Raw genomic sequence first — 19,131 nt, 5'->3', positions numbered from 1 at the left:
CATCCATCCGATGGAATGAATGAATGACTACTTCCCCATTGGATGAGGGGGGGCGGGCGGCGCGCGTGCGCGGGGGTCAGCTGAGGGAGGGGCGGGCGGGCGGGCGGGGGCCGGGTCGGGGCGCCTGCGCGGGAGTCAGCTGGGGGGCGGGCCGGGGCGCATGCGCGGGGGTCAGCTGACTGACGGGCGGGGGGCGGGCGGACACGTGAGCGGGGCCCGGGGGCGCTGCGGCCCAGCCCGGGAGCCGGACCGCGGGACGCGGACCACGGAGGCCGGACGACGGACCCTCAGCCCCCTCATACCCGCCGCCGCCTCCTCCTGCTCCTCCTGCTCCTCCTCCTCCTCCGCCGTGAGTGCTCGGAGCCCCGGGACGGGAGGGGACGGGGCACAGGCCGCAGCGCCCCTGGAGGGAGGGGGGGCGGGGATACGGCAGGCTCAGACCCCCCCAGTCCCCTCCCATCCCCCCAGTCCCCCCATCCCTCCAGTCCCCCATCCTCCCAGTCCCCCATCCTCTCAGTCCCCCAATCTCCCATCCTCCCAGTCCCCCCATCCTCTCAGTCCCCCAATCTCCCATCCTCCCAGTGCCCCCATCCTCCCAGTGCCCCCATCCTCCCAGTGCCCCCATCCTCCCAGTGCCCCCATCCTCCCAGTCCCCCATCCTCCCAGTCCCCCATCCTTCCAGTCCCCATCCCCCCATCCTTCCAGTCCCTCCATCCTCCCAGTCCCCCATCCTCCCAGTCTCCCCATCCTCCCAGTCTCCCCATCCTCCCAGTCCCCCATCCTCCCAGTCTCCCCATCCCCCCAGTCTCCCCATCCTCCCAGTCCCCCATCCTCCCAGTCTCCCCATCCTCCCAGTCTCCCCATCCTCCCAGTCTCCCTATCCTCTGTCTCCCCGTCCTCTCAGTCCCCCCGTCCTCCCAGTCCCCCATCCTTCCAGTCCCCCCAGCCTCCCAGTCCCCCCAGCCCCCCATCCTCCCAGCCCCCCCACCCCCCAGTCCCCCCATCCCCCTCATCCTCCTAATCCCCTATCCCTCCACCCCAGCACTTAGAATAGTGCCTAGTGCTTAGAACTGTGCTTAGAACAGTGCTTGGCCCATAGTAAGCACTTAACAAATACCATCATTGGTATTCCCACCTCCCTCTCCTTCCCCTCCTGCCCCTCTTGCCCCCCTGCCCCTCCTGACCCTCTTGCTCCCATCCCCCTCCTGCTCCCCCTCTTGCCCCATCCCCCTCCTCCCCTTGTCCCCCTTCCTGCCCCCCATCCTCCCATCCTCCTCCCATCGCTCTCCTTCCCCCCCCATCCCGACTTGTACTTCCCAAGCGTTTAGTACAGTGCTGTGCACACAGTAAATGCGCAAGAAATACGAATGAACGAATGAATCCTCCTCCTGCCCCCCATCATCCCATCCCTGCCAGTCCCAGCCCGGACGATGGCGGGCTTCCTCCGCCCCCCAAGACCCGCTGGCCCTAACGCTTCTTCTGCACAGTCAACCTGTCCCTTCTCCTATGCTTACATTGGACTTTTGAAGCACACAGTACAGTGCCGTGCACACAGTGAGTGCTCAATAAATACAATGATTTCTAGGCCATAAGCCCAGAGTGGGCATGGATTGTCTCTATTGCTGAATTGTACTTTCTGAAGGCTTAGTACAGTGCTTTGCACACTGTAAGCGCTCAATAAATATAGCTTCTAGACTGTAAGCCCAGTGTGGACAGGGATTGTCTCTATTGCTGAATTTTATTTTTGAAGTGCTTAGCACAGTACTGTGCACACAGTAAGCGCTCAGATACAATCGAATGAATGAAATGTGATTGAATGACTGACTGAATAACGTCACCCTCTCCCCTGTCGTCTTCCCTCCCTCTCTGCCCCTGAGTTTAGCTCCATCCGACCCCAGAGGGGCAAAGCGTGAAGATCACTGGAAGGTCGGGGTCCCCCACCACAGGGGGACCCACAGTACTTATGTGCTAATCTGTAATTTATTTATTTATATTAACATCTCCCCCCCCCCACAAAATGGTATTTTTTCATTTATTCAGTCGTATTTATTGAGCGCTTACTGTGTGCAGAGAACTGTACTAAGTGCTGGGGTACATACAAGGTAATCAGGTAGCCCCGCGTGGGGCTCACAGTCTTAATCCCCATTTTACAGATGAGGTAACTGTGGCACAGAGAAGTTAAGTGACCTGCCCAAGGTCACCCAGCTGATAAATGGAAGAGTAGGGATTAGAATCCATGTCTTCCGAACTCCCAAGCCCGTGCTCTTGCCACCGAGTCTCGCTGCTTCTCTAGATTATAAACTCGTGGGCAGGGAATGTGTCTATTTACTGTTATATTGTACAGTAATCGCTCAATAAATCCGATCGAATGAGTGACGTGGCCCCCTGTATTGAGCTCCTGAGGGCCAGAGGAAGGATAAACCATGGGTTTTTGCTTTTCCGTTTCCAAGGGAGGGAGGTGGGAAGGACGGTGGGTGAGAGGCCATGCATGCCTTCCTCACAATTTAGGGCAGGTGGAGGGGCTTTTTGAACCCTCTGTGGCCCAAACTGCCGCCTTCTTTTGTGGAATGGGAGCCCACTGTTGGGTAGGGACCGTCTCTGTGTGTTGCCAACTTGTACTTCCCAAGCGCTTAGTACAGTGCTCTGCACACAGTAAGCGCTCAATAAATACGATTGATCGATTGAATGAAGCCAGGATGGGAAATCATTACAGAGAGCTGAGAGTCATTGTCACGTAAAACCTAATTTGCCTTATTTGGAGAAGCAGCGTGGCTCAGTGGAAAGAGCCCCGGCTTTGGAGTCAGAGGTCATAGGTTCGAATCCCGGCTCTGCCACATGTCTGCTGTGTGACCTTGGGTAAGTCACTTAACTTCTCTGAGCCAGTTACCTCATCTGTAAAATGGGGGTGAAGACTGTGAGCCCCACATGGGACAACCACATTACCTTGTTTCCCCTCTCCAGCGCTTAGAACAGGGCTTTGCACATAGTAAGCGCTTAACAAATGCCATTATTATTATTATTATTATTATTATTCCACCTGTGAATAGGTAGAGGTGTTTTCTCCATTTTATTCCTCCCAGTGGATTCAGAACTCCGTAAATCCAGGAGTTGGCCCTTCTTATGCACCTGAGCATCTTATGTAGCGGTCTGTACCCAGCAGATTCCCAGAAAGTGCCAGTGGAAATGGTTTTCCAGATGGGGAAACCAAGGGACAGTGAAGCTTCCAAATGGTTAAAGTTGGAGGCAGTACTGGGACAGGACACTTCTTTCCAGTAGGGCAAACTGCCTCACCTTTATCTAACGCTTAGTGTCGGAGGCCCTGTTTTATTCTTTTTTTTTTTTCCTGTGGTATTTGTTAAGCATTTACTATGTTCCAGGTGCTTTTCTAAGCACTAGGGTAGATTCAAGGAATCAGGTCGGACACGGTCTCTGTCCCACGTCGGGTGCACGGTCTTAATCCCCGTTTTATAGATGAGGGAACTGAGCCATGGCGAAGTGACTTGCCCAAGGTCACAAAGTGGCAAAACTGCGATTAGAACCGAGGTTTTGACTCCCAGCCTGTACTCCATCTAAGGTTCTGCTTCTGTTTGAGGAATTCCTCAAAGCCCCGGAGCCTGTCAGCATCTGGGGGTGCACGTGTGACTTTGAATTACTTTCTGCGGCAGTCAGCAGAATTTGTTAATCTCTTCCCCCCCACACTGTGAGCCCACTGTTGGGTAGGGACCGTCTCTATATGTTGCCAACTTGTACTTCCCAAGCGCTTAGTACAGTGTTCTGCACACAGTAAGCGCTCAGTATACGATTGAATGAATTGTAGTCCCGTGGAGTTGTTGTAAACGGCACTTTAGGAGAGAAGCTGAAGACGACGACTCTCCAGCCGGGCAACTACAACAGAGGGACAAAGTATTCAGGGACTGCATTAAATTGTATTTGGCCCGGAGAGTGGCAATAACAAACTGGGTGATTTCAGAAAACTTCCAGGCAGTTTGGAAAATAGTTGTTAATCACGGCTAGATTGTCTCGGATTGTACTGAGGCCCGAGCCCCTGGGTTGTTTTTTTTTAATGGTACTTGCTACATGCCAAGCACTGTACTAAACACTGTGATAGCTACAACCCTGATTATCTTGTATCGCAAGAGTTTGCAGATCTATTTCTCCTTGGGTTTATCTAGCACAGTGCAGATAAGATCGAGAGACAGTTGCCAAAGATCTTACTGAAGCCGCTGGAAATGCTGCTAGAGAGGCGATTGGTGTGACTCACTATTTTTCAAGATTTTCCAGAACACACTAGCTTTTGTTAATTTTCTGGTGTGACACAGTGATCCCTGTGGTAAATCTTTTGGGAAGAAAACCTGGAATTTAAAATTTTGGACTTTGAAATCTAGAACTGATTTCACAGTTTCACCATGAGGGGCCTAGCGTAAATGGAAAGAAATCCATTCCTAGCAGTATGTGATTTGAGCAGCATAAGTGTCTCTTTACTGTAGATTACCCTGCAAATATTTCAAAGGGAGATAAGCGTATGGAAGGTGCCTATGCCATTAGAAGTACCAGAACACAGAAAATCCTCCACAAGTGGATAATAATAATAATGTTGGTATTTAAGCTCTTACTATGTGTCAAGCGCTGCTCTAAGCTCTGGGGTAGATACAAGGTAATCAGGTTGTCCCATGTGGGGCTCACAGTCTTCATCCCCATTTTACAGATGAGGTAACTGAGGCACAGAGAAGTGAAGTGACTTGCCCAAGGTCACACCGCTGACAAGCGGCAGAGCCGGGATTAGAACCCATGACCTCCGACTCCGAAGCCCGGGTTCTTTTCACTAAGCCAAACTGCTTCTCTCGTGGTGTTTACTAAGCGCTTACTATGTGCCAAGCACTGTTCTAAACACTGGGGGAGATACAAGGTAATCAGGTTGTCCCTCATCATCATCATCATCAATCATATTTATTGAGCGCTTACTATGTGCAGAGCACTGTACTAAGCGCTTGGGAAGTACAAATTGGCAACATATAGAGACAGTCCCTACCCAACAGTGGGCTCACAGTCTAAAAGGGGGAGACAGAGAACAAAACCAAACATACTAACAAAATAAAATGAATAGAATAGATAAGTACAAATAAAATAAATAAATAAATAGAGTAAAAAAAAATATGTACAAACATATATACAGAACTCATGGAACTCACAGTCTTGATCCCCATTTTACCGATGAGGTCACTGAGGCACAGAGGGGTTAAGTGACTTGCCCAAAGCCACACAACTGGCAAGTGTGTACGTAATGTGTACATACCTAATGAAACACGCGAGAATGTAGAGACGATGTGACTGGATAATAAAGGGATCATTCAGGGAACGCTTTATGGGGCAGATCATTTTTTAGAAGGATTTGTAGAAGGGGAGGAATGGGAGCTGGTAAACCTGAGGTGGGAAGGGCATTTCCAGATGTGAAGAAGTTAATGATATAAGCGATGTATCAGAGTCAATGAATCCGTCAGTGGTATTTATTGAGCGCAGAGCGCTGTACTAAGTGCTTGGGAGAGTACAATGCAGCAGAATTAGCAGACAGTCCCTGTCCATAACGAGCTTGTCTAGAGGTTGGGGACTGTAAAGTGGGGTGCAGGAAATCTCAGGAGAAATACACAACCCAAATGGGGGTATCGTTGGAAGGTTGGATGGGGATAAGGGATTTTTCATGTTTACTGTGGGGAGAAAGGTCCTTTAAAATGGACAGTAATGAATCAATCAGTGGTTTCGAGCTCTTACTCCGTGCAGAGTGCTGTACTAAGTGCTCGGGAGAGTACACCCCAACAGAATTAATGGACAGGTGACCTGCCCTTAAACTGATGGAATGATTATAGTCTGGATTAGATGTAGTGCTTGGATGGCATCACCCAACAGGAACAAGGGCTGGGCCTAGAACCTGAGACCAAGAATCTGCCTGGAGGAATTGATTCTAGTGTTAGTGGTTTGCACGACATTGTGGGATGAAGCAGAGAGAGAGCTTTCCAGGTGGCCTCAGCTCTGAAGCAGTGGACACATGTGAGTGTTTTGTAAGTGGGACACTACCCGTGGCTTTTTTCCCCTCTCAGAGTTGCGTTTTTATCATTTTACTCTCCTGAAAGGGCGGGCAATCTCAGCAGGGGCTATAGCTGCCCCATCCCCTGTCATCACTTCCATGTTGGAGGCTATCGATAGTAGAAGCTAGAGAGGAAGAGTAGGAGGTAAAAGACACTGTATTGGCTCATCATTGTGTCCTAAGGAATTACACAAGAGCTTCCTCATATAAAATACGGAAATGCCACGTACTTAAAATGATGGTATTTTTGAAGCATTTACCATATCCCGCTCCACCAATTGGCTCTGTGACTTTGGGCAAGTCACTTCACTTCTCTGGGCCTCAGTTTACCTCATCTGTAAAATGGGGCCCACGTCATCCCCCGGGCCTGGAATGCCCTCCCTCTGCCCATCCGCCAAGCTAGCTCTCTTCCTCCCTTCAAGGCACTACTGAGAGCTCACCTCCTCCAGGAGGCCTTCCCAGACTGAGGCCCTTCCTTCCTCTCCCCCTCGTCCCCCTCTCCATCCCCCCATCTTACCTCCTTCCCTTCCCCACAGCACCTGTATATATGTATATATGTTTGTACATATTTATTACTCTATTTTACTTGTATGTATCTATTGTATTTATTTTATTTTGTTAATATGTTTGGTTTTGTTCTCTGTCTCCCCTTCTAGACTGTGAGCCCACTGTTGGGTAGGGACTGTCTCTATAGGTTGCCAACTTGTACTTCCCAAGCGCTTAGTCCAGTGCTCTGCACACAGTAAGCGCTCAATAAATACGATTGATTGATTGATATGCTGAGGTAGATAGAGGAGGATCAGAACCATTCATTTATTCATTCAATCACTTATTCAGCGCTTACTGTGTGCAAAGCACTGCACTTAGCACTAGGGTCTTCCAACTTGGTCTTGTGGATTCCCCAGGCAGAGCGGTGCAAGTTGGAAACAGGCCCAGGAGCATCTTGTCGGGCCCCTTGAGCTGTGTGGTACAGAGGCTGTCATAGATAGTGGGATGGAATGGCATCATGTATCCCAACACCCCTTCCCATTTTCCTCTTCCCTGGCTTTTGCTCCATTGGTCTTCCAAACCTCAGCTGTTTACAAAAAGCCAGGGTTTCTGCCCACCCACTAGTGCTGAGTGGTACCCATGGAAGGAGACTGGGTTGGGGCAGTGGGAAATTCCCCTCCCTCTTCGCCCGGGATGCCCAGGACCCGAGGCCGGGCCAAGCAGCTTCGGGGGGTCCTGCCAAAGGCCCCCCATGTGGTTGTACCCAATCTGGAGCTGGGGGAGCGAGGGTCGGCGGCCGCAACCCGGGAGGAGGCCTCTTCATTCATTCAATTGTATTTATTGAGCGCTTACTGTGTGCAGAGCACTGTACTGAGCGCTTGGGAAGTACAAGTTGGCAACATATAGAGACGGTCCCTACCCAGCAGTGGGCTCACAGTCTAGGAGGGGGAGACAGAGAACAAAACAAAACATATTAACAAATTAAAATAAAATAAATAGAATAAATATGTACAAATAAAATAAATAAATAGAGTAATAAATACGTACAAACATATATACAGGTGCTGTGGGGAGGGGATGGAGGTAAGACGGGGGGGTGGGGAGGAGCAGGAGAGGAAGGAGGGGGCTCAGTCTGGGAAGGCCTCCTGGAGGAGGTGAGCTCTCAGTAGGGCTTTGAAGGGAGGAAGAGAGCTAGCTTGGCGGATGGGCGGAGGGAGGGCATTCCAGGCCTGGGGGATGACGTGGGCCGGGGGTCGACGGCGGGACGGGGAGAACGAGGCACAGTGAGGAGGTTAGCGGCAGAGGAGCGGAGGGTGTGGGCTGGGCTGGAGAAGGAGAGAAGGGAGGTGAGGTAGGAGGGGGCGAGGGGATGGACAACCTTGAAGCCCAGGGCTCCTGGCTGGGACGGGGGGCTCTGGCGTCAGCTCGTCCAGTGGCCCCGGCCCCCCATGTCTGCCCGGGCCCCCCAGCTGCAGCGTGGGGTCTCTTGGGCTCTGCCTCTTCTAGCCCCGTGAGCCGAAGGACCTGGCTTGGAATCCCAGCTGTGCCACGTGCCTGCTGTGTGACCGTGGCCAAGTCATTTAACATCTCCGGGTTTCCGTTTTCTCATCTGTAGGATGGGCATTTGGTATCCGGTCTCCCTCCGGCTTCTACCGTGAGCCCCAGGTGGGATGGGGGCTCTGCCCAACCCGAGTATCTTTTATGTACTCCAATTCTTGGTAAAGTTCTTGGCAGTCAACCACTTATATTTACAGAACACTTACTGTGTGCAGACCACTGTACTAAGCACTGGGGAGAGTACAATATAACAGAATTGGTAGACACATTCCCTGCCCACAACTAGCTTACAGTTTGGAGGGAAATAGTAAGTGCTTAACGAATACTACAGTTATCACGATTATTTTACCAGCCAGCCACACTGGCACGTGGAGCTGGACTCGGCTGGGAGGGTATGAGGGTGGGAGGGGTATTACCTGGGAGCTAAGATGAATTCCAAATTTGTGATCCCACACAGACTCCACTTGCCCCCCAACTCTGCTTTACCCAGTGCTCCTCGATCAATCAGTGGTATTTTTTGAATGCTTAACTGTGTGCAGAGCACTGTACCGAGCGCTTGGGAGAATACAACAGAGTTGGTAGGCACATCCCTTGCCCACAATGACTTTTTTTTAACAGTATTTAAGTGCTTACTATGTGCCAGGCACAGCACTAAGCTCTGGGGTATATACAGATTAATGAGATCGGACACAGTCCCTGTCCCACATGGGGCTCAGTCTTAATTCCCATTTTACAGATGAGGTAACTGAAGCCCAGAGTAGTGAAGTGACTTACCCAAGGACACACAGCAGACGGGTGGCAGGCTGGGATTAGAATCCAGGTCCTTCGGCCTATTTGGGATGCCACCTTCCTAATGTCCCATGCAGGGGGCCGTGTCGGTAAAGTTGTAAAGGGCACTTTTGCCTCTCGGGTGGGTGAGAAGGTGGCGGGCACCCTTTTTTATTTTAGGGCTTCTGGGCTGCAGCCCTTTTTGTGAGTCTGGCCCCATCCGGGCTTCCCAGGCGAGGGGCTGGGATCCGGTCTGTGAGCTCCCACCTGCCAGGGTCGACCGAAATCCTGTTGCCGACACCTACTCCGGAGGCCTACCTCTTGTTCTCATCCCCCGCTCTTCCCCTTTTCCCTACCTCTTCTCCTCACCCCTCCCTAGCCCTGCCGACATCAGCAGCTGAGTCAATTAATCCATCATTGGAGAACATTGAGCACTTACCGTGTGCTGAGCACTGTATTAAGCACTTGGGAGAATACAGTACAGAAGAGTTGGTGCACACGATCCCTGCCGTCAAGGCCTTACTATCTAGTAGGAGAGGCAGACGTTAAAATAAATGACATATTCAGGAAGTGGCAATGTAAATGTACCTAAGTGCTGTGGGGCTGGGAGGGGAGGGAATCAAAGTCCTTAACGATACAGATCCAAGAGCAGAGGTGATGGAGAAGGGAGGGTGAATAGTTGAGGAAATGTGGGGTTAGTTAGGGAAGGTCTCTTGGAGGTGTGATTTTTAGGAAGGTTTGAAGATGGGGAGATTGGTAGTATGCTCTTGCTGGGAAGCAGCCATGTGGTGCAGTGATACTTGTGCATTTTAATGGTATTTAAGCGCGTACTGTGCGCCAGGCTCCCCTCTCAGCGTCACACTTGGAGACGTTCCAGTCTCGCCTATCATCATCATCATCATCGATCGTATTTATTGAGCGCTTACTATGTGCAGAGCACTGTACTAAGCGCTTGGGAAGTACAAATTGGCAACATATAGAGACAGTCCCTACCCAACAGCGGGCTCACAGTCTAAAAGGGGGGAGACAGAGAACAAAACCAAGCATACTAACAAAATAAAATAAATAGGATAGATATGAACAAGTAAAATAAATAAATAGAGTAATATGTACAAACATATATACAGGTGCTGTGGGGAAGGGAAGGAGGTAAGATGGGGGGGATGGAGAGGGGGACGAGGGGGAGAGGAAGGAAGGGGCTCAGTCTGGGAAGTCTTCCTGGAGGGAGAGTCGAGCAGAGTCATACCCATTCCCTTCCTAGCTTGGGCAGTGGCTAGGGAGTGGAAGGCAATGTGCTACAAGTCAAAACTCACCTGTTCTGGGCAGCAGCAGCATGGGGGAGAGTCGAGGGTGGAGACTCAAGTTGGCTGGACGGAAGAAACCACTTCCGTATTTTGACCGAGAAAACTCTGTGGATCCACTACCAATCAATCAATCAATCGTATTTATTGAGCTCTTACTGTGTGTAGAGCACTGTACTAAGCGCTTGGGAAGTCCAAGTTGGCAACATATAGAGACAGTCCCTACCCAACAGTGGGCTCACACTCTAAAATGGTTGCGGATGAAGGTGGGCCGTTCTGGGAGACGTGTCCATGGAATCGGTATGGGTTGGCGATGGCTCGACAGCATAAAACAAGGCAAATGTGCCAGGCACTGGGGTACATTAGAGCTAATCAGGCTAGATACAGCCTCTGTCCCACATGGGGCTCACAGGCTTAATCCCCATTATACGATGAAGTAACAGAGGCACAGAGAAGTGAAGTGACTTGCCCAGGGTCACACAGCAGACAAGTGGAACAGCCAGGATTTAGAACCCAGATCCTTCTTACTCCCAGGCCCGTGCTGTATCCACTGGGCCGCACCGCAGTTGACCCAGTGGTGTCATGTGTGGAAGAAGAAGCAGCGTGGCTCAGTGGAAAGAGCCCGGATTTGGGAGTCAGAGGTCATGGGTTCGAGTCCCGGCTCTGCCACATGTCTGCCGTGTGACCTTAGGGAACTTAACTTTGCCTAAGTTTGCCTAAGTAACTTAGGCACTTAATAATAATAATAATAATGATAATAACAATAATATTAATAATAATAATGGCATTTATTAAGCGCTTACTATGTGCAAAGCGCTGTTCTAAGCGCTGAGGAGGTTACAAGGTGACCAGGTTCTCCCACGTGGGGCTCACAGTCTTAATCCCCATTTTACAGATGTGGTAACTGAGGCACAGAGAAGTTAAGTGACTTGCCCAGAGTCACACAGCTGACAGTTGGCGGAGCCGGGGTTTGAACCCATGACCTCTGACTCCAAAGCCCGGGCTCTTTTCCACTGAGCCACGCTGCTTCTCAGCCACGCTGAGCCACTTAACTTCTCTGAACCTCAGTTACCTCATCTGTAAAATGGGGATTAAGATTGTGAGCCCCTCGTGGAACAACCTGATCACTTTGTATTCCCCCAGCACTTAGAACAGTGCTTTGCACATAGCGTTTAACAACTATGTGGAAAGAGCACGGGCTTTGGAGTCAGACGTCATGGGTTCAAATCCCGGCTCCGCCAATTGTCAGCTGTGTGACTTTGGGCAAATCACTAAACTTCTCTGTGCCTCAGTTACCTCATCTGTAAAATGGGGATTAAGACTGTGAGCCCCCTGTGGGACAACCTGATCACCTTGTAACCTCCCCAGCGCTTAGAACGGTGCTTTGCACATAGTAAGTGCTTAATAAATGCCATTATTATTATTATTATTATGTTTCAGTTTGGAGGAAGGGGGACCATGCACTGTTTGGCTCTTTGCACACCAGCTGCTCATAGGTTTCATTTTATCAATCAGTCAGTGGTATTTGAGTTCTTACCGTGTGCAGAGCACTGTAGTAAGTGTTCGGGAGAGTACAGTACAACAGAGGTGATGGACAGAATTCCTGCTCACAATGAGCTTACAGCCTAGAGGATTTTCTAAGGTTACTGACTCCTGGTTCAGTGAAGCACTTAAATCAGTTTCTTGATTATTGATAGTCAAGTACTGCACTAGGTATTAGGGAATATATGTGATGTGTTCTTTTCATCAGCAGACCTGGTAATCAAATGCAGATAGGGCAGACATACATTCGGTCAATCGTGTTGGAGTGTTTCCTGTGTGCAGTTCAGTCATCAGAAGCATTGATTGATGTCAGTTTCCAAGTGTGTGTCGGAGGGAATTATGGACTGAAATCAGGAAAAACTTCCCAGGAAAGATGGATCGGAATCTGCAGCTAGTGGAGAGGGAGCAGCGGTTTGACAGGCAGAACGTGGGAAGCCGTCCAGGTAGGTGGACCATCTAGGTAAAAGCTTCAAACTGGGAAGCAGTAAGGGAATCCAGCAAGAAGACAAGATTGACGGGAATGAGTAACGTGAGGAGAGAGAGAGAGAGTCAATCAATTGTATTTATTGAGCACTTACTGCACTAAATGCTTGGAAGATTTCAGTCTAATAGTATAACAGACACATTCCCTGCCCACAACGAGCTCGTGAGAGAGCGCGAGAGAGAAATACGAGCAAACATGAACCAGAAGGAAAGGAATAACTCTGGAAAGAACTGTGAAGACCAGAGTAAGAAGTTAGTATTTGGACCTAGTTAATATAGTTTTAGAAAGGGAGCATTTATAGGACTCCCAAGAGTGGCCCGGCTGAAATGACACAGTGAAAATGATTTCTGACAATTCTGTAATTCTGACAATTACAATTACTCTCTCCACTTTCAAAGCCTTATTGAAGGCACATCTCCTTCAAGAGGCCTTTTTCCCTAAGCCCTCATTTCCTTTTCTCCCATTCCCTTCTGCCTTGCCCTGATTAGACGGTGAGCCCACTGTTGGGTAGGGACTGTCTCTATATGTTGCCAGCTTGTACTTCCCAAGCGCTTAGTACAGTGCTCTGCACACAGTAAGCGCTCAATAAATACGATTGATTGATTGATTTGCTCCTTTTATTTACCCCCTCAGCCCCATAGCACTTACGTTCATATCTGTAATTTATATTAATTTATATCTCCCCATCTTAGACTGTAAGCTTGTTGTGGGCAAGGAAATTGTCTACCAACACTGTTATATTGTACTCTCCCAAGTGCTTAGTATAGTACTCTGCACACAAATAAGTGCTCAATAAATGTGATTGGTTGATTTCAGCACCACTGTAAACCAGTGCACAGAATAATTTGGAGTGGGAATGTGTGGGCATGTATGGAAGGAGCCTTCAGTAGTCTGCTGTAAGGTAGCTGTGATTTCATTCATTCATTCATTGTCGTATTTATTGAGAGCTTACTGTGTGCAGAGCACTGTACTGTGGGATTTGACTAAAAGACTTTCGGGTAGGTGCATTCCAGTATTTGTTTTTAGAAAAGAAAGCCAGATCGCATATCAAATATGCCCCAACTTTGATACCCTACATTGTGGATCGGCTGGCCTGATTTTTAACCAGAAATACACAAAGTTTCATTTGACCCCAAAATATACACGGATTCCAGGAAGGGTTTCACTCACAGCTCACAGTTCTTCCATCTCCTCTTCAGGCGTTATCTTATGTTTACTCCTTCAGTCGCATTAAACCCCACATCCTGTTAAAAAGATTGACAAGCAGAGGAGAAGGTATGCAGATCCCCATAGCTGCCATAGTTTGAGAAGTTGGAGAAGGCACGCAGATCCCCGTAGCTGCCATAGTTTGAGAAGTTGAGCATCTGAACTTCCACATTCCCCAGTGCAGTTGGTGGTGGCTGATGAAACCCTTAAAATTCATAAAGCAGAATTTCAACTCTGGTGCAGCCAAGACCACCTGGCCCTTGGTGGTGATCGCATGTTTTAGTCATTGACACTGGACTATTTCCTCGAGTCATGGTCTTTAAGAAACTATCATGGAATGTGAAGCTACATATATACTGTACTTTAATATTCATTTCATTGTTTTTGCAGGGAACCCATATATTGAATATTTGTGTCTTTCCTGGTTGTCTGAGGAGCTTTTTCTTTCTATAGGGATTAATTTTTTTTTGCCAAAAATTAGGCTCTGAACTGTTACAACTGCATCTGTTTTAAGTGGACTGGCAAAATATATCCTTTGAATAAAGTTGCTTGAAACTGAAAATTAAAAATTAGAAATTGTAACCCTTAATTTTAAAGGGTCGTGTGTATCAGACTTCTGAGTTGGCCCTCTAAGAACATGGGCTAGACATTTACTCTCTGGGGATTTTTTTTTTTTTTTAATGGTATTCATTAAGCATTTACTGCGAATCAAGCCCTGTTCTACGTGCTGGGTTAGATTCAAGATAATCGGGTTGGACACAGTTCCTGACCTGCATGGGACTCAAAGTCAGAGGGAGGGAGGATTTAATCCCTGTTTTACAGATGAGGGAACTGAGGCACAGAGAAGATAAGTGACTTGCCTAAGGACACAGATGTGACAAACGGCAGAGCTGGGATTAAAACCCTGGTCTTTCTGATTCCCAGGCCTGGGCTTTTTCCCCAGGGCCATGCTGATTTTCGGTTTTCCAGCGGCATCCGCTTTGAGGCCACCTCTGGTGTTCTCTGTTCGTGGTTGCCCTCCCTTATAAAACCCTCTGATACAACCCAATTTGCTTGTATCCACCCCGGTGCTTAGTACAGTACCTGGCACGCAGTGCTCAACGAATACATAACAAAAATCTCAAGGCAGTCTATGAGGGCTCCAAACCATCTTCTCAATCAATTATATTAAGCGCTTACTGCACGTAGAGCATCGTGCTGAGCGCTTGGGAGAGCACACACTAATACCAACTTACCGTACCCCGAGCTCGTCTGTCTCGCTGGCGGCCTTTTGCCGTCATCTTGCCTGTGGACTGTAAGTTCACTGTGGGCAGGGAATGTATATACCAACTCCACTGTGTTGTACTCTCCCAAGCGCTTGATGGATTGACTAGGGTTGGTAGATTCTCAGCCCACAAGGAACTCAGTCCTTTCCATCATCATCATCGATCGTATTTATTGAGCGCTTACTATGTGCAGAGCACTGTACTAAGCGCTTGGGAAGTACAAATTGGCAACATATAGGGACAGTCCCTACCCAACAGTGGGCTCACAGTCTAAAAGGTGAAGATAGGAGTAGAGGCACTGCAAGGGGACTCCTATTTCTTTCAACTAGGCTAGCAGCATCTCATAGCCACTGTGCTCAAAGACTTCTGAGATATCTTCAAAATTCAGGAAGATCAGTTAACCCTCATTTTGTTGCTTAAAGAAAGATGTTTGCCTCTGCAACCGGTTGGATTTCTGTTCCAAACCAGACCCCAAAACAAATTGAAAGGTTAAGGAAACGAGGTAATAGTGCTAATTATGGTATTCGTTAAGTGCTTATTATGTGCCTGGTACTGTACTAAGTGACGGGGTTGGATACAAAGCAAATCGGGTTGGACGCAGTCCCCGTCCCGCATGCGACTCACAGTCTCAATCCCCATTTTACAGATGAGGTAACCGAGGCACAGAGAAGTGAAGTTACACAGCCTGGCCCAGTTGAAAGACCACGGTCCTGGGAGGCATAATAACCTGGGTTCTAATACTGACCCCACCACTTGACTGCTGGGTGATCTCAGGCAAGTCACTTCACTTCTCTGTGCCTCAGTTCTGTAAAATGGGGATTAAGACTGTGAGGTCTGTGTGGGACAGGGGCTGTGTCCAACCTGAGTAGCTTGTATGTGCAACCAGCACTTTGTACAGCATCTGACACATAGTAAATGCTTCACAAATACCATTAAAAGGAAAAAAAGGTTCTAGATGTGTTGAGAATTGCTTGGCAACTACCTTTCATTTTTCCTAAGAATAGTGACTGTGGAAATTGGGGTTATCAGTATGAAGGGGCTAGAGGTTTATGAAAGTGTAGCAGGGTTCCCCCAGAAATGGATCCATTGCCTCGTTGGTCACCCTGTTTCCATTCTCCAGTACACATAATAATAGTGGTTTTTGTTAGGTGCCTACTATGTGCCGTGTACTATACTAAACACTAGGGTAGATACAAGTTCATCAGGCCCCGCATGGGGCTCACAGTTTTAAGTAGGAGGGAGACCAGGTGTGCAGTTTCCATTTCTCAGATGAGGGAACTGAGGCACAGAGAAATGAAGTGACTTGCTCGAGGTCACACACCAGGTGAGTGGTGGAGCCAGGATTAGAACTCAGGTCCGCTGACTTCCGGGCCTGTGCTCTTTCCACTAGGCCACGCTGCTCCTGTGTAGGATCGGGGACACCATACAGGTGAGCTGCTTGCTCAGCCTTAGACATTGCGTTCCTCTGCCTTTGGTTCTGGGTTTGCTAAAGCTTCATTTAAACATTTATGGTTGATTAGCCCCACAGTACTTATCCATAAGTGATATTAATGTCAGCCTCTCCCTCTAGGCTGTAAGCTCATTATGGGCAGGGAATGGGTCTATCAACTCTATATTTTACTCTCCCAAGCGCTTAGTACAGTGCTCTGCACACAAGAAGCACTCAGTCAATGCCACTGTTGCTTCCTTAAGAGGTCTGGATCCTTGGGCAGCAGACTCTGGACTCGAGAGCTGTGGAGAAACTAGTTCCTTCTGGTGGTTCAGGTGACCATTTGTGGGGCAACGATCTGATTCCTTCTGGGTCATCACAGGCCAACCTGGGACCCGTTTAAGATCCCTTAGGGAGGGAGGGACGGACAGACGAACGGACGGATGGAGGGTGGGGAAGAGAGAAAACAAGGGACATCCGTTGTGGTGTTTCTACTACTGTATCGGCTTTCTCACTCACCCCCATGCTCCCACCCTCTGCCTTCTCCAGTCCATATTTCACTCTGCTGCTCAGATCATTTTTCTAAAACATCATTCTGCACATATCTTCCCCACTATTCAGAAACCTCCAATAGTTGCCCATCCATTTCTGCATACAAAAGAGATTTCAGACCCTTGGCTTCAAAGCATTCAATCCACTCTCTCCCTGCTACTTATCCTTGCCCCACTTCTCTAGCACTAGCCTGCTTACAGAGCCTCACTTTTGCCTCTCTCACTGTCAGTATGTTCTTCCTGCCCTCCCTTTGTCCTTGGACTCTCCCTTTCACATCTGTAAACCATCGCTCTCAACATCTTTGAAAAACCTTACTTAAGTCACATCTCCAGGAAGCCTTCCCTGACAAATCCATCTCTTCCCTACACCATTTTCCTGCTTACTGCGTCAGGTATGCATTTGAATCCTTAGCCCCCAAACATCTGAAGACTTACCTCACCCTCTTTCCCCACTGCATTTCTGTACATGTCTTTATTACTTAGTTTTTCTCCATCTTGCACAATATTTTAGTGTCCGTCTCCCCTGCTAGATTGTAAGCTCTTTTTTTTTTTTTTAAATGGTGTTTCTTAAGCACTTTCTAAGTACCAGGCACTGTTCTAAGTGCTGGGCTAGATAATCAAGTTTGGACACGGTCCCCCTGTCCAGCAGTCTTAATCCCCTTTGACAGATGAGGTAACTGAGGCCCAGAGAAGTGAATTGACTTGCCCAAGGTCTCACAGCAGAAAGTGGCAGAGCTGGGATTGGAACACAGGTCCTCTGACTCCCAGGCTGTATCTGCTAGGCCACCCTGCTTCCTTGAGTACAAAGATCAAATCCACTAGCTCTGTTGTACTCTCAGATGCTTAGTACTGTGTTCGGAACCCAGTAATTCCTTAACAAAGTCTCTATCCCCCTCTAGACTGTAAGTCCACTGTGGGCAAGGATTGTATCTTTTTATCCTTTAAATCCTGGCTCCGCCAATTGTCAGCTGTGTGACTTTGGGCAAGTCACTCAACTTCTCTGGGCCTCAGTTACCTCATCTGTAAAATGGAGATTAAGACTGTGAGCCCCCCGTGAGGCAACCTGATCACCTTGTAACCTCCCCAGCGCTTAGAACAGTGCTTTGCACATAGTAAGCACTTAATAAATGCCATTATTATTATTATTATTTATTGTTATAGTGTACATTCCTGAGCCCTTAGTACAGTGCTCTGCACGCAGTAAGCCCTCAATAAATGCGACTGAATCAATGAGGAAATAAATGCTATCAATTGGTGAGGGGGCAGGGAGGGAAATTGAGTTTTCTGGCAGTGTTTTGACTAGGTTTTTGGATCACGGCCTCTAACAGCAATGATGTATCTCTGGATTTTGTATGTTATCATTTTCAACTCTATTTCCTTTCGGCTACTGTGACTGTTTGCGCGTAAGTGGTATTTCTACAGTTCCTGGTAAATCAATATCGTGAAAAAAGGAAAGGGAGGATAGGGTGCCAGGCCTTGTGATTTTCGAACTATTTATAGTTGAAATCACTAGATTACTTCAGCAGGAGTTGGCTACCCCAGACTCTGTGCCGATATTTGACACCAAGGCTCTCAGCCAGTCAATCAGTGATCTTTATTGAGAGCTTACTGTGGGCAGAGCACTGTACTAAGCGCTTGGGAGACTACACTGCCTTCGGGCACCCAAGCACCAGGTCATGGCTGGAAACACTCGTGCCCAGGCCCAATTTCCAGTTTGGGGCAGCTGTTCCAGGGACCTGGCTGACAGCAGTGGCATCACGAACGCATCGGGATGGGGGTCGCGTCTTGTCTCGTGCTGTCGAGTCGTCCCCGACCCATAGCGACGCCGTGGACACGTCTCTCCCGGAGCACCCCACCTCCACCTGCAATCGTTCTGGTAGTGGATCCATAGAGTTTTCTTGGTCAAAATACAGAAGTGGTTGACCATTGCCTCCTTCCGCACAGTCGACTTGTCTCCATCCTTGACTCTCTCTCATGCTGCTGTTGTCCAGCGCAGGGGAATTTTGACTTGTAGTAGATTGCCTTCCACTCGCTAGCCACTGGCCAAGCTAGGAAGGGAATGGGTAGGCCTCTGCTTGACTCTCCCTCCCTTAGTCGAGACTGGCAGAGTACTGGAAACTCCCCAGGCGCAATCCTGAGAGGGGAGGATGGGGGTACAGGCCTCTAAAGTAGCATCCCAACCGTGGATCCTTCTTCGGGCAGGTGGGGTGGGGGCATAACCTTGCAGACTGCAGTAACCGCCGTTTTCGATTATCAGCGCGTGTGAGACAGTATATGCCTCCTGCATCCGTGTTCCTCGGGGAGTCCGTTTTTACATCTCTCCTTCACCATTTTTGTTGTTCAGGCAGAGCTCAGTTTGATAGAAACCCATCTTTCCTAAGCTTGCTTGCGCATCGGTGGTCCTGTAAAAAATATAAAATGATGCCAGCTAGCATATAGGAAAATCCCGTCCAGGAGACA

The 19,131-nt window shown here is 48.8% G+C and overlaps 1 protein-coding gene and 1 non-coding gene across 2 annotated transcripts in view; one reads left to right on the top strand and one right to left on the bottom strand.

Annotated features, from left to right (window-relative positions):
• The first annotated feature begins 236 nt into the window (after positions 1-236).
• Positions 237-19,131, top strand: part of ATP6V1C1 (ATPase H+ transporting V1 subunit C1) — a 76,702-nt gene continuing 57,807 nt past the window's right edge. Inside the window, exon 1 of the mRNA XM_038745900.1 lies at positions 237-349. The gene's annotated coding sequence lies outside the window, so the exon portion shown is untranslated. The remainder of the gene's footprint in view (positions 350-19,131) is intronic.
• Positions 18,678-18,815, bottom strand: LOC119927760. Its single transcript, XR_005450733.1, has one exon. It is a non-coding gene; the product is annotated as a small nucleolar RNA SNORA7 (small nucleolar RNA).

Source organism: Tachyglossus aculeatus, chromosome 4, assembly GCF_015852505.1.
Source record: "Tachyglossus aculeatus isolate mTacAcu1 chromosome 4, mTacAcu1.pri, whole genome shotgun sequence".
NCBI classification, from domain to species: Eukaryota; Metazoa; Chordata; class Mammalia; order Monotremata; family Tachyglossidae; genus Tachyglossus; species Tachyglossus aculeatus.
Note: the sequence above shows the minus strand (reverse complement) of the source record. Positions and strands in the feature narration are given on the sequence as shown.